The following is a 16,939-nucleotide window of genomic DNA, read 5'->3' on the forward strand; positions in this document are numbered from 1 at the left end:
GATACTTTAAGTCTCCTGATTTTGATTTCTTGGGATTTAGGGAGATATCCCTGGAGAAAGAGCTGAACTCTTTTAGGATATCTTTTCTTGGAGGAGAGAAACACTCCACAAGAAACACTGAGAGGAAATTTCTGCCAAGGTAATCTGCCAAAGATTCCCTCCTAAATCTGCTAACAGGAGCATACCTTATAAGTATGCCAGCATGGTTTGGAAGGCATGTAAAGAATCTAAGCGAGCATATAAGCAGCTAATTTGAAGTGCACAGATGCGCTTTCCCTTGGGAATTATCTCAGCTCCTGAAATTTCATTCCAGTAATTACCAAGGCAAATCAAAAAGATTTCCATTTACTAGTCTAGGGCTTCCTGAAATCCTCTAATTAAACCCCAGCAAGATGGTTTCAATAGAGCAAGGATTTGATTTTTTTGTCATGCTCTTTTCTGTGCTTCCTTCCCCTCCACCACAGTGATGTGGTCAAATGAACAGCTCTGGGTGAGAAGGCCAGAGCTGTTCTGGCCTTCAGACAAGTCTAATGCCAGGAGGAAACTATATGCCCTGCAATAGTAAGATGCTACCAGTTTCCTCCTTCAGTATTCTGTATCATAAGAATATTGTTTAACATGGTCAAAAACTGATCTTACAATATGGAAAAAAATAATATGGAGGTAAAACCATGTAATATTCATACAGAACCTGTCAACACTGAAACTTTGGATTAAGAATTATTTTTTGAATATACTAAATGCAATTTAGTGGTCAAAGATTTTAAACTTTACTTTCTTCTTTCCTCTTCTAAAATCTTTCCCGGAGCTTGACTATCCATTGCATATACAGGTGAGTAAGACAGTCTGCCATCCACATTCCTTTTGTGGTGACAAAATACAGAAAACCTTTTAGTCCTTGACGGTGATTATTTCTATACAGCCTTTCTGACCACTGCTAGAAATTAGACACCTGGAAATGTAATTACACTAGGCAGCAGCTGAGACCAATAGGTGAGAGGTAGTATAGAATGACTTTAAACCAGACTCTCCTGTGCATATTCAACTGAGCTCTGCTCAAGCTGAAAATCCGTGAAATAGTGTCAAACAGACTTTTGTGGTTCTCCTGGCAGCTTAAATTTGGCTATTGCTAGGTGCAGGTTTGTATACCAGCTTCAAGTTTCTGTTGAAAAGGAGAGGTCTTTTATGAGTGCATATAATGGACTTTCACATAATCAGACTGCTCATCTTTTCACCAGGAGAAATGAAAGCATAGTAAAATAAGGATATATGAAACCCTAAGGATCACAGAATCACTTGGTTAGAAGAGATCTTCAAGATAATCAAGTCCAACCCATGCCATAATGCCTCAAATAAACCATGGCACCTACAAGAACAAGGGCTGGTGATCCTGCAGCATTCTCCAGCTGCTTATAAAATTAATTGTCCACCTCTTCCATGTTGGGTGTACAATAACAGACTCCCACTAGGATGTCAGCCTTGCTGGCCTTCCCCTTGATTCTTACCCACAGGCATTCAACATCATCATCATTAGTTTCAATACCCATGACATCAAAAGCTTCCCTAATATAAAGGGCCACCCCTCCACCTCTCCTCCCTTTCCTGTCTCTCCTGAAGAGCTGATAGCCATCCAGTGCAGCACTCCAGCCATGTGAGTCATCCCACCACATTTCCTTTATGGCAATTACATCATAGCTGTGCTGCTGCACCATGGCCTCCAGGTCTTGTTTGTTGCCCGTGCTGTGTGCATTGGTATACACGCACTTCAGCTGGGCTTCTGATTTCACCCCTGACTCAGCCTTACCACCCTTGGGCCTGCTTCCAGAGAGCCCAGCTGCATCCCCTTCCCCCTTCAAACCTAATTTAAACAGTGAAGGATGGATGGCTGTGCAGGTAGATGTGCATTATCCTGTGCTGCTGCTCCTGTATGGCTGCCCCATATGAGCTGGAAGGGATAGAGGCTCAAAAGCACCCAAATCCTTAGGGTTGCTGTGTGCTTGCAGAACACTGAAGCAAAGGGCAAAAGAATAGTGAAGCAAATGAGCCACACAAAAGGTTTTACATAAGAAGAGAGTAAAATAAAAAGAAAAAGAAGGAATAGTATCGAGATAAGATAATTAGAGATTATTGGCAACATAAGCCAACACTGAATGAGCAAGGCTTTCAGAAATCAAGTTAATACGCAGAGTGCTGAACACTTATCAGAAGTCAGTGTAGAAACAATAGATTTTAGTGGGTAGTCCTTGATCTGGAGGCCTTTGGATTGCTTCTAAGTATCTGCAGAACAACTTTATTAGAAACACAGTGATAATCCATTTAATCAGGACCTATATATCTACTAGAAAGCCTTTAAGGTTCTGATATTAAAAAATAAAGGCCAAAAAATGAAAGCCAATAATATCCAAAGACCAAGACCTATTGAGATCCTTGCCGTATTACTTAATGGGGATATAGTAATGGTGCTCATCAAAGAAAAGCAATATGAAGGGATTTTAAACCAAGATAAACTTACTTGCCCTTTGTCATGAGACAAGAATAATGGGACAGTAGATGAAACTGAAAGGAAATAAATTCAAGCTGATAAAAGGGAGGATTTTTTTATACAATGTATAATTAGTCAGTCAAACTCTCTGCCATAAGATTTCATCGAGACATAGAGTTCAGAGAGAAAAACAGTCATTTATATGGATAATGAGAACATCTATAGATAAGATGAAAAAGAAAAAAAGAGTATAAAGACTACTGCTTTGTGGCATAAATCAAACACTAGCTTAAGGTAGAAGGCATTAAGACATGTCATAGGACAGGTTTGACCATCACAGAGATTATTAGTATCCTTTATGAGAATGAACCATTGTCCAAAGCATGAAGGCACATAATCTCATATTTTTGATGTATTCTATTTGTCAAACCTTCTAGGTTCGTAACCTCCAGGTCTACAAAATAGGGACTGTAAGACACTTAGTAGATATTAAGAAGCAGAAAATATTTGGGCATCAAGTAAGGAAGAGTCTGACAACAAGGGTAACAGGGAAAACCCATACTTGATTGGCCTCATTCTTTCTGCATTAGCAAGAGACTGCAAAAGGCAGTGAATTTTAGCACAGCTGAAGTTTAACTGCTCCAGCCTTCTGCTTCTGCCTCAGTGGATTCTGTTTCCATCAGCATCAGTGGAATTGGAATAAGGCTTTAGGGCAAGCATTTAGCATAGACTTAAAATCTACAGTTTTATTTAAGCAAATTCTCTAGGGGTATTGACTAGTAAATCTTTAAAAAAGCATTTTTAAAATGTCAGCTTTTCTTATATTATGTGGTGGTACTTAGTTGTTTAAGAAATGATTATTCCAGTTCTGACTTGCAGGATGATGAATCACTGGGTGACACACCAGTGTGCTTTTAACACTATTGTGTTTGCATCAGGGCATGGTTGGGTTGATCTGCAGAAGAGAAAGCCAGGCCAGAACCTTCACTCAAGAGCAGATCTGTGGTTCAGCACTACTTATAAGGGTTTCATTATTTCCTGTTTTTCTATTTTGGGATTCCAGGTGTGGCCTAAAATGGAGGATAATATACTTGTGGATTGTGGTTATATTTAAGAACTTCTTCAAGGACCAGACATGCAATATAGGGAACCTGTGGACAGGGTTGAAGAAGATCCTAGACATGTGCTTGCAGTAGCGGGAGGCAAACAGCCAAACAGCTAAGTGGGTTCAGCCAGGAACGTCCAGGTTATGTTTACCTATTGGGGTTGCAGGAGCAGCACTAGAGCTGAAACTGTTAGCTTTATGAAAAGGAAAATAATGTGCTGCATGGTGGAAAGAAACAAAAGCAGTGTCTGGAGGAAGAAGTAGTACCAGCAGAACATCTGGAGCTCTAACTAAGAGCAGAAAGAAGGTGCCTATGTAAATACTGGAAGCATTTGAATTACAATGGTCCCAGTGTTTACTAACTCTTTTCTATCTTTAGACAAAAAAAAAAAAAAGAAGCCAGAGAAAACAGCAATCTTTTGAGCTCTCAGACCCATTTTGCAAATCAGATATATGGAAAGCCATCCAAAATTTCAATCTGCTGTGATTCATGCCTCTCTAATTTTGATTTATGATAATGTATCGTGTGCTTCATGATACACAGTGTGAGAATGAGATGCCTGGTCTGGAACACTTGGGCAGGTGGGTTAGAGAAATCTTTTTAAAATAAGTTATGTTCAAAATAATCTTAAGAAAGTAAGGCATGTCAATCCATTCTTAAAAATTTGCTTTCACAGTAGAGAAAAACTTATAAATGTATGTATTGATACACATAACGTATCCACCCAGTATCAAGGCTTTAAGCTCAGTTTGGCAAGCTATTAGCCAGTTACTTTGAATTTCAAAAATTTTGGTAATGTCAATGTGTGGTTTAGTGGTTTACTTGCATACTTTAAATTAGACACAAACCTGCTGAATCAGCAGCAGAATGTTTTTTTTCTGAGCTGACATTAATAATCATGTTTTGGATCATTGGCATTCCCACCCACCACAAGTGTTTGCATCACTCACAAGAGAAGCGAAGAGCTCTAAGTGCATCTGTAACCACCTCAAGTCTCAGAATAAGAAGCTACAAGGGAGGTGGGATTTTGACTCCTCATCCTGATTTCTTTTTCTAATACTACCCTTCCTCCTAATTCAAGCCTATCTGGATTGCAAATCACTGGCTTCACAAAGAAAAAAAGGAGGAATACTATGCTTCATATAGAATGAATATCCTTTCAGGTGCTATCTCCTTTCAGAGCTGCGTCTGCTTCTTCTACTGACCTCACTTTGACCAGTTAAAGCAATGCAGTCTTCAAATACCTTTTTTTTGCCCACTTGGATAAATTTTCTTAGTCTTGTGTTTATTTAACTGTGCACAGTATATTCATATGTAATACTATATGTTGCAATTAGAATATCTTGTGGGGTGGGAAGGCTGAGTTTCTTTCTTCTTCTGTTGTTTCAAAAGTAAACAGGTTTTCCAGTATTTTCTATGTTGTCTTGTATTGGAAACCATTCTTGCATTCACAGATTTAGAATAACTGCCTATGTATGTATGCCTTTGAGTAAATGTCTATGTTCATAGAAGTTTGCATATATGCATATGTAGAGTTATTTCTGTGAACGGATACCTGTTTGATCAACCATGTTTCCCTTATTTTTCTTTTTATCTCTCTGAGACATCAGTGACACATCAGGATATGACTAACGAGCTCCGCACAGGGAAACAGTATTTTATCTGTAGAGCTGTTCATCAAAGAAATCTGTTCCTTGCAAACTGGTCACTGCAATCATAAAACAGCATTAGGCAGCATATATGATTAAACTGTTTTCATTGGTAGAATATATTTATCTCACTTTCTTTTCTTCTAAGGGATTTGCGAGCAGCCCTTTTTTTAAACTTTAGTCAAAATGTAATCACTCTCTGTTACTATCCAAATGTTATGTATTGTTCTTAGAGTATTTTTCACTGATAAAGAGTTTCTCAGGTGGTTTTTTTCTGTGCTTATCTTGCAATATGAAGAACCTGTTATTGTTCAATACTGAATAGTGGAGATAATACCCAATTTCCAAGCCTTCAAGTGGAGCTCTGTCTTGTACTCAGTGAGTAGAATAAGATATACATGACAATTGGCATTTCACATACCTTTATCTACCGTTTTTCCACTCAGCCATGAAGTTGTACATAATACTTCTGGAGAGATGTGTGAAAGGAAGGAAGAAGACTGAAATTAGAACCTAAGAAACAAAGCACCCCCACAAAAGTAAAATATCTTTCTTATTGCCTTTGCTACAGCTTTCCAATAATTGTGAAAGAGTGATTTATTCTGAAATCAGACTATCATTTCAAAGAAAGAAGCATACCCAACATTCTTCTCTGTTCCTTCTAAAGCATCAGTGATCTTAAAAATAAATAAAAGGTCATTATCTGACAGTTTCTAAAGGCTGGAATTTAGCAGGATCAGACGCAGTCCTGCTGGGAAGGAGGGAGAAAAAATCTGTCTGCATTCTTTCCTAGCTTCGTGGATTCCTGCAAAGTATGGCTGGTTGGCATAGGAATTTCTGCTTCCATGATATCCCATATGAATAATTGACATCGAAGAGTGTCACTGAAGTATGCTGTTGTAAAGAACTATTCATGAACTGTTGCATCTTGTATTCCACCTGAGTGCACAGTCTTGCCCACAGTTATTATTAAAGCCTGTGAAAGCAAAGCCTGTCATTCTGAGACCATGGGACAGAGAGCACAATGTAGTATCAGCAGGGACCTTGGCACCCTTTGTGAGGTTGAAGTGACTTGGGACAAAGATGATGACAATACAAACCTTGAGATTTTTGCCTGTTCCAGGTGGCTGGTGACTGAATTTAGCAATCTGTCCAGTGTCCTATGCGAAATTTTAGCATTTAGTCTCCACCCAACTTTTGTAAAGGCACAAAAAAATGCCCTGTGTCCTTGTTGGTGATCACAGCAGGGAGGCTGAATGACAGAATCACAAAATGGATGAGGTTAAGAAGGCACCTCTGGAAGTTAGTTGGTCCTACCTTACTGTTCAGGCAGGTTCACCTGGAACGTGCCCAAATGGCTTTTAAATATCTCCAAGTATGGAGATTCCACAACATTTACAGGCAACGTCTTCTAGTGCTTGGTAAGTCTACAGTAAAAACAAGGGTCGATATTCTGATAGACCCTTCTGTATTTCAGTTTCTGCCTACTGCCTCTGTTCTTGTCACCAGGTGCCACTGAAAAGAGCCTGCCTTTTTCATCTTTTCACTCTCCTTTTGAGTATTTGCAGACATTGATAGATTGTAGACATTTGTAGCCTCTGAGTCTTTTGTTCTCCAGGCTGAACGGTCCTAGATCTTTCAGCTCCTCCTCATAGTTAAAGCGCTTCAGTCCCCTAATCTTCTTTGTAGCTTATTTTGGATTGCTTCAAGTGTGTCCATGCCTCCCTTGTCCTGAGAAGCCCAGAACTGGACAGAGCATTCCAGGTGTGGCCTCACCAATGCTGAGCAGAGAGGAAGGGGCCCCTGACTTGACTTTCTAACACTGCAGCCCAGAAAAGCAGGGTATATGACCATGAAGATTTGTTCTGGCTTCCCACTCATACCCTGATCTTTGCTGAACAAAGATGCTGGCAGTAGTGAAGCCTGGACTGCCATTCTCTGTTAGTTAAACATCCATTCTGCTGGTAAACACAGAAAGTCAGTCTTTAGACTTGTCAGTCCAATATCTGCTCAAATCTAGGCTCTCTTTCTTCCTTTTTCATAGAGAAGCAGAACTTTGGCAATGACCATTCACACAAACGCTGTCTTGATATCCTCATCCCCACTGGATTTGCACACAGGAAACAGCAGGAATGGTGCCAAAATTAATCTGGCACAGCAGATAAAAACAGCTGCTATTGTCCAAATGGCATTAGAATAACTCTCATTCCTTCTATAATAACCCATAGTCTAAGCCACTTATGTATTTTAACCTGAACTTTTTACTACTGGAAGAAAAATAGCCCAATGTAGAAATATTACAAAGGTATTTTTCTGTGTTTCTAATTTTCATGTTTTGGAAGATATTTGATTAATTTGATTGAATGAGTTGTTTGCACATATCTTATCTGTAAAGATTATACATCAGAAGTATTTTTTTAACCATAATAATTCCCATTCTGCTAGTACTGGTACTTAGCTAGTACTGGTACCTGTGACAATCTCTTGATTTAAATGTTATGTATTTATCTGTCTATCTTTTATGTTTGTACACAAAGCTTGCTTATTCAGCTAACACACCACCCAAAATGATGTAGTTCTGCAAAGTGATGAAAGTGCAAAATTATTTCAGCTTGATCTGTAGCTCACATCCTAGTACAGAAACCATGCCTGATGAATTTTTCTCTCCCAGCGCAGCCCCTGGTAAACCAAACATCAGCAAAATGCCGCTGATTGCAATAAACTGCCTATAGATTCTAGTGAACCTTAAGCTTTCATTCAGTCTCACATAAAGTGTGTATGGATCAGATTTTATAAAGGGCGTATGACCTAATACTTAATAATAACAGAAAAAAAACCTGCCATTGCTCATTTTACTGACTATTCAACACAAGATATAGCATAAAGCTATTGTCTTAGTTTTAGCTGGAATAGAATTCCCTTTCTTAGTAACTGGTACAGTGCTCTGTTTTGGATTCATTACTAAAATAATGATAACCTGTTGATGTTTTGGTTGTTGCCCAGTAGTGTTTCTTCTCTACATCAAGAACTTTCAGTACCCATTGTCTGCCAGCCAGCAGGTACACAAGAGCTGGGAGGGAGCACTGGGAGAGCAGCAGACCTGAACTGGCCAAAGGGATATTCCATACCATGGGACATCATGATCAGTTTATAAACCAGGGGAGCTGTCTGGGAGGGGCCAGTCTGGCCATCATTGGTCAGCGGGTAGTGAGCAATTGTATCTGGCATCACTTGTGTTTCTTGGGTTTTATCTCTCTCTCCCTCTCAGTTTTGTCTATCAATAATGAGAGTACTAATAAAAATATTTTACTTTTTTCAAGAAAGAAATTGTTATTATCTCAGTCCAGGATGTTTCTTTTCTTTTCTCTGATTCTCCTCCCCATCCTAACATGGGGCAGTGCAGTGTGTGAACAGCTGTCTAGTACTTAGTTGCAGTTTGGGATTAAACACCTACCTATCTGAGAAATTCCTTTTTGCCAGGGGTGTGTAATACCCGGGCTCAGAGAAAACAAAAATTATACCTTTTCTTCAAATCTTTTTTTTTCAATTTAGAAAGGAAAATATGATATTTTTAGTGTTGGACTTGATGACCCTTGTGGGTCCCTTCCAATTCAGAATATTCTGTGATTCTGTGATCTTGCTCATGTGATGGAAAAGCAAGGCAAATAAAGCCCTTAGACTCAGTACATTTTATAAATTACTGTATTAGGCAAAACAGTCAATGAGAAATATATTTTAACAAGGAACATCCATTTACCCACTTCCACCATGGTGTCCTTGAACATCAAGCTGTTGCTTTACTTGCTGTTCAGCATCACTCAAACATTTTATGTTAGAGCATGCAATCTATCATTCAAAAAATTATAATCAAGATTTACCGATTATATCCCTAAAATTCAGCACAAGCATTTAAAATAATCAATTGGTATTTAATTAACACACAATTGCTGCTCTAATACGGAATCAAATCCTCTTAAAGTGTGTCCATAATTCCCACTAGAGTGGTAATGTCCTGAGAGTGGAAGAAATACCCTGCGATCATTAGAAGAGTATTGCAAATTATGGGGTTTTTGTCAAGAGATTAAGCACTTCCAGAATCTATTACACAAGGAAAAAAAAGGCCATTTAGAGCAGAAATGAATTATGGTACTTCCTTCCAATCCTTTAAAAATACATTTCTTGAATAAACATATTATCTTACCATTCTTAGAAATGTACCTAAGACTTCTGCATTGTATTTTTTATAAAATATCGCACAGGAAACTGCTTAGGAAAAATTATGCTAACACAATTTTTGTCAAGTTAATTGCAGCATCTGTCCTATGAAGACAGGCTATGAGAGTTAGAGTTGTTCAGCCCGAAGAAGAGAAGGCTCCAGGGTGACCTTACAGAGATCTCCTAGCACCTGAAAGAGACTTAAGGTCAAAGAGGGACTTTTTTCACAGGGGAATGTATTGATGTGATAAGGGGGAATGGCTTTAAACTGAAAGAGGGTAAGGTTAGATTAGATCTGATCTCAAGAATAAATTCTTTATTTTTAAGTTGGTAAGACACTGGTCATCCATCCCTGGAACTGTTCATGCCCAGGTTGGATGGGGTTTTGAGCAGCCTGGTCTAGTGGAAGATGGGTTGGCCCTGCCCATGGGCAGATGGTTTGGAACTAGATGACCTTTAAGGTCCCTTCCAAACCAAACCATTCTATGATTCTATGAAAGTCTTGAAAAAAATACTTGCTGCAATGAGCAAAAAAGAACCCCAACATTTTCAGGAGACATTTCCTTCAATTTTTCAAAGAGAAATGGCTGGAAGAGTCCTAAAAAAATAAACTGAGGCAATGCCCTCCATTGTTTCTTTTGAAAGAAGTCAAACATCATCTTATAATTGGTTATTTAGTGAATGAAATATAGAATTATAGTATACATAGACTAATTTTACCCAGCTTGTCATGCCACAGTCAGAATTTACAAAAAAGAGCAGGTTTAAGAAGAGAATAATAGTTGTCCTAAACTATTCTGTTGTGCTGAAGAAAGGATTAATCACAGCTGGGATTGTAAATCCAGCTCTTGACTAAGGGAAATGTATGTATGCAGCTCAATAATGGTAGCACTTTTTGTGATGGCACCCAGCTTCTTCCAAGCTGTGGTTTCCTCAGTGGGAATGTCATCCTTCATATTTAGTTGGCTTTTCACTAGCTCCTGTTTTCTCTCCCAAAGGACCTTTTGATTTTTCAATGCCTTTATAAACCTAGCACTTACAATCTCCTTAGGCAAAGATTTCCATGATCTAATTACTTACAATGTGCAAGAGTACTTCCATTTGCTTAGCCTCACTGTCCAGTTATTGTACAGGATTAACTTCTAGTCTTGCTGCTCTGTTACACTGATCACAGTTTTGTATACGTTTGTTGTATGCAATTTTAATTCTGTTATTTCAGTGGGGGACTGAATAACAGTTCCAAAAACTGATCCATTCCAAACCAAAAGATTTTGTACTAGCAATGAGTATTGCATTTCAAAAAGTAGAACATACATAGGTTAAATATTTGCAGTCAGTGGAGTTCCATGTTTTTGTTAGTGTTCCATGGGTCTCATATAGAGGAAAACTTCTTTGTTACATATTCCTAAGATTTTGTGTTTGAATATCTATCAGAAAACAAAACAAAACAAAACAAATTTAGGTAAGTATCAAATTCAAAGGCATAATTCTGCAGTATTTAAATCAATTGTTTCTAGTACCAAATCTAGGATTCTTTTTAATATTTTTTGTTCTGATTTGATGTGTTTTTTTGTTTTTTTTTTAATATTCCAAATGATATATAAATACATATGTACCAGTATTTGTCCAATAGCTATCTAGCTGATAGATGAATATTCTATTTCTTGAAATACTGTCGTTCTCACATATATTGCTTCTCAAATACATGCCTGCGTGTGAGTCTAGATCTGTATCCATATCCATATATTTATATTTTTAGATATACTCATGTAACATTTTCCCTTGTACAGATAACAGTTGTTTTAAGGTCCATGAGTAAAAATTTCTCTGTAAGTGAAAAGCAACTAGGAGGACTATTCTTTGGAATTTTTTTATCTGAAGTGCTGCCTAGGTATTCCCACCAGAAAATTTCTTCAGTCTCATCTCCTACAGAAATAACACAGGGTGATAATCACATCTCAATATTTGGAACTACTTAATTCTGACTATATTTGGCAGAAGAAGATGCTTGTGAGCTAATTAGATTTTCCAGAATTTTGTAAAAACAGACTGGCCAAACAAAGGAGGAAAATCCTAATGGTTTTCTAACAGAAGATGCAGAAAGGAGCTGGACATTATCAGACATGGGACAACCAATCTGGGAGAGAGGATACATGACTTTACTACAGGAAAAATTCAGCAGGAGCTTATTCTATCTTATCCACCAAAGCTCCTCAAATGCACATGAATCTATTGAAAAACCATGTTCCTTATTGCACCAGGACAAATATTACTGTTGCTATGAAGGAATATTGAAAAAATATTATATATATGCTTTATATGTACACATACATATGCACAGACAAGGGCACATTCATGTATGTGCGTAGAGGGAAACTTTGAGGCTTCTTTCCCTGTTCATCTCATATTGCCATTAATTTTATGACCATTTGGAGCTCTTCAGTGAATCATTCTATTCAACAGAATATTTTAATCTTGGAAACTGTTAATATGAAGGTTAGCACATGAAGGAAGAAAACAATAATAGTAAATGAAAGTAATATTATTTTTTTAAGATTTGTAAAATTTTACTAAAATGTTAATAAAAGTAACATTTCTTTTTAAGAGGCCAGCTGGTTGCACAGAATCCCAGATTTGATTAATGTCTTTAACCTATATTTGTCCTCAGCTTTATTTTTTTTCTTTAATAAATTTATGTTAATTTGCCGCATCAGCTACATTATAAGTTCATTCCATCACTCAGCATCTTCTCTATCTAATGATTGATTTCTGAGTTCACTTTCTATTTATGTATATTTTCTTTGTCATTTAAACTCTATTTTACTTGACCTGAAAGCTCAACAAGATAATTAGTCTTAGCTGAGAAGAAGGGCATGCTAGACAATACAAATTTTGGACAGATGTATAGCTCATTAGGTAAAAAACCTGCCCGGATTGCTGAGCCCAAACTGTGGTGGTGAACGGAATTATATTCTTCTGGTGACTGGTAAAGTGTGGTGTTCCCCAGGGTTCACTGTTGTAGCCAGCTATGTTAAATATCTTTGTCAATGACATAGATGAGGGGATCCAGTGCACCTTCTGTGAGTTTGCAGATGACACCAAGTTGGGTGGGAGTGTTGATCTGCTGGAGGGCAGGGAGGCTCTGCGTGGGGATCTGGACAGGCTGGATCAATGGGCTGAGCCAATGGTGTGAGGTTCAACAAGGCCAAATGCCAGGTCCTGCACCTGGGTCACAACAACCCCAGGCAGTGCCACAGGCTGGGGGAGAGTGGCTGGAAAGCTGCTCCATGATAAAAGACCTGGGATGTCAAATTTTGGAAGAGGATGCCCAGGAATTTAGTTGAACCACCATCCCTGAAAATATTTAAAGACACGTAGATGTGGCACTTGTTGACATGGTTTAGTGGTGGACTCAATAATACTGTGTTCGTGGTTGGACTTACCATTTTAGAGATCTTTATCAGCCTAAATTGTAGAGTTTTGTGATAAATTTGAGGCTTGAACAACTTACAAAACTGATTTTTCTGATGTTATAGGATTAATTATGTACGTGGTCTTTAATTCTTTTTTCTTTAACATAGACACCTCTATTCTACTTTAATATTTTTTCTACTGTGCTATCTGACTGTCTTCAAATAGGTATCGAGCAATGACTTTTAGCTGGAAAATGCAACTATTTAATTCATCCTCTCTTGGGTATGGATGCTTTATTTCTTTTAAAGTATTAAAAGAAATTATTTTCTTTTAATAAAAGAATTATTATGTATTATGTATGATTATTATACATCTTGACTCTATTTAAGAGTAGATCAGAAAGGGCTTGTGAATGTAGAGAAGTCGATGAGGTTGGATTTGACTCAGATATTCTAAGGATTCTTCCTACAGTCTTGAATAAGGCCTGAAAAAACCACCAAATTCTTCTTCTTCCCTTGAAATATAGATCACTTTAATAAAATGTTAATTTGGTTTTGAGTAGCACTTCCTGTCCCCACTTCTTGTTACTCATTTTTGAAGTAATCCTAGAGTTTTATCATTCTTAGAATCTTAAACCAATATTTTATAGAATGGGTGATTAGATGTACTTGATGGTATCCCATGTTGCTTTAACAGGATATAAACTTATTTATCTTTCTGCAGGATAATGTCATCTGATTAGGAAGCAGCAGTTGCGTGCGTATTTAAAATGTCATTTTTGTTGTCTCTTAGTCAAAAACTAGGCCACCTATTTTTTAATGACAATGAACACGGCAACAGCACACTCTGTGAATAAGCATTGTGCTATTTTTGTTCAATTTATAGGATGGAAGTCAAGCTAAATGAGACATGCAATGTTCAGATGAAGAGAGAAACCACATGAAGGCTTTAGATTTTTTCTTTTCCTGTTGAATATTGTCAAACTAGATAAAACCTTTAGCCTCTAGAAAGTAAAAGAAATAATTAAGCTAAACCCCAAATTCTATGTTAGTGCAATTGGCTAAAAAAAATAAATACTTCTACCTTGGCAAAATGACAATGTTTGCATTTTTGTTGTTGTTTCCAAATAGTAGTGATTTTACTCTAGATATGGTTGAAATAATCCAGTCTTTTCTTTCAATTAAAAGTTATCTTTTGTTCAGTTGTCAAAGAATAACCAAATTACTGTGTCTGACATTTTTATTTTGTTCTGTTTTTTACTAGCTTTATAACACTGAATCACATAATTTCTGACAAATGTCAACATCTTACAACTTCACCTAGATTTTGGCTCTTTTCCAGCACACATAGTCTAGTTTGGGTGTCATATTAGAGAAAATCAGGTTCTGCACAGAGTATCCAGCCGAGTGCACTACCTTATCCCCAACTGCTAAATGTTGACACTTTCTTATACATATATCAGGTTACTGTTTAAACAATGTCCTTGGGAATTATCAGCAAACATTACTTTCTGTTATACAGTAATATTATACGTGGGGGACAATTATTGGATGTGTTATGAACAGATGGTGCAGAAGAAAGAATAGTGTTCAATAATAAAACACAATGGGACAGAACACGACACAACCATGTTAAAAACCTTCCACCTTCTTGACACTTAAAGAATGAAATTCAGTTATTATTTGTGAATCTATATTTGCATGGAAAAACACTGCTTTTCATTAAAATGCCTTCATTTTGGAACCTTTCTGTAACAGATCATTATTTCCCTGGCTTTAGGGAGCAGTTATAGATGTCCACTTGTATACGCAGGTGTTCACCAAGGAGAGTTCATGATGAGGCCTTCCTGTTTTCTTCTTTGCTTCTGCAGTCATTTTAGCCAAGAGTTTATGATAAAAGAGCCAAAAAACCTTCTACCAGAAAATTAGTTTCAATCCTAGGATATTTTTTTTTAATTTTAAATTACAAGTAAAATTAACTGAACTGGTCTTCTTAGCGGCTCTAAGTGAGCTACTTATCCCATTGAATTTTAATCTCTGAATGAAACTACTCAAAAAAAAAAAAAAAGTTGCAGCTGGCTGATAGGGAATATACCTATTCTTGAACTCTGATTAATAAAAGTGCATTTTAGAAGACATCATTCAGTAGTTTAATGTGATAGGTGAATATTACCTGAGAGTCACCTGTCATTCAGACCACCCATATCAGATACTTGGCATGAAATACATCTCTGTCTTCCTATTTTCCCTTAAGGTCCATGTGACTTCCCATACTGAAGCATTAGGGAGCTACAGATTCTTATAATATATTATTTCTATTTCTTTAACAGAAAATTAGGAATAAGGTCTTTAAGTTATCCAATTTCACAATGCCTTTGAGTCTCTGTTTCGGTACCTTTTGTATTTTCCAAAGGGCTGACTTTGAACAAATAGCTTTGAAAGAGCTCAGAGGGAAGGAACCAATTTCCCCAAAAGACTAGAAAAGCTTTTCTCAAGTATCTGTCCCATGGATTATTCAGTTACTTTAAAGACCGTTTGAATAAAATTAAGTATTTCCATTTTTGATCAAAAATGTAGGAGAGAAATTATTAAAAACTATGATGGAAAACTAAAGGAATGCTAACATCTCTAACAGACTGACATTTTTGAGTCAGTTTTAAAATGGGAGTGGTATAAATAACCAACTAATTTTATCCAAATCTATTCAGCCATTCAGAGTTTTTAAAAGTGCATCGGGCATCTCCTTCCATCCAGTAAATACAAAGCTGCTGTGCTGTAGCTGATGGTTTGGATTCAAGTTGCAATCCTAAATAGAGAAAGCCTCTTAAAACACATTTTGTTGTTTTTTATAATATAGTTTCATATCTAATGCAGTATCAGTCCCCTCAGAATACATTAGATTTAAGATTATTTTAGTGCCTGTATAACTATAAAGTGCTAATCCCTACAGCAGGGCTGAGTTTTCATCTCTCATTGAGTAATACAGGGCTTTGAGAACCTGCTGCTATTATTAAATATAGAAGCCAGGTACTGGTTATTAATTATGGCTAATCTTCAAAAATTTCAACTTTGAATGAGAATCTTACAGCATCAGGTGTTTTACTGAACATCTCATTAAACAATTTAAACCAAATATTTGAGAATCTTGTGCAATGTTAGCACCTGAAACCTCAGGCTGGACTTGCCCTATAATTTCCTAGCACTTTTCTGCTTTTCCCACTGTTGAGCTACAACAAGGTGGAAACCAGCTCCAATTGACCTCCAGCCAATGTTTTGGCAGGCGCAGGCTTCCTACAGATGGTCTCCCTGGAGTCTACCAAGAAAGATGCTTAGCTTTTGGGATCTGCCATGGAGCAGAGTATGCTTTCCAAAGGACTCCCCCAACTGATATGGACCCTGCTCTCCACTGCACAACAAAGACAATCTCCTAGGTGGCTCGTGGAGTATTGATGATGAAGAGTAAACATCCCCTGACTTCCATTTCCATATATACTCAGGCCTTCCAAATGTTATCAGGGGCTTGTCCAAGGCAGGATGAAAGCTATAAATAAGATAACTGGGGAAACAAAATTTTCCTGAAACATCTCAGTGTGGTTGGTTGAAAGATTTTTGTTTGGTTTGGTTTTTTACCTGACACCTTTCTCTAAACATTAAAGAAAATGACATATAGTTGTTATCGTGGTACTAGCTCAGAATATATAATCTAACCAGTCTTGTGGTTTTGAAAAGAAGAATTGAAAATTTATTTACAAATAATTAATTTTCATTTAAGTGCTATTGCGTCTTCTAGCCCTGTTAACTTTGCAAGATACAATTCCAATTTATTATTATGTAAGTTTTTAATGAAAATAGCTGTAACAAGAAAATTTATGAAGAAAAATTAATGAAGAGAAGAAAACTTGTACTGAGGTTTACTGGCTTATCCTTTATTCTTCTTCCATATGTATTATATATGAAACACTAATAAATCACCAATCAATTATTTTCTTCTCTGGTGTGATACAATGCAAACATTTTCTTTTCATATGTATTTGAAAAACATATTTATTATCAAAGAAGTTTTTGGGGTTTTTT

Source organism: Melospiza melodia, chromosome 1 (assembly GCF_035770615.1).
Source record: "Melospiza melodia melodia isolate bMelMel2 chromosome 1, bMelMel2.pri, whole genome shotgun sequence".
Taxonomy (NCBI): Eukaryota; Metazoa; Chordata; class Aves; order Passeriformes; family Passerellidae; genus Melospiza; species Melospiza melodia.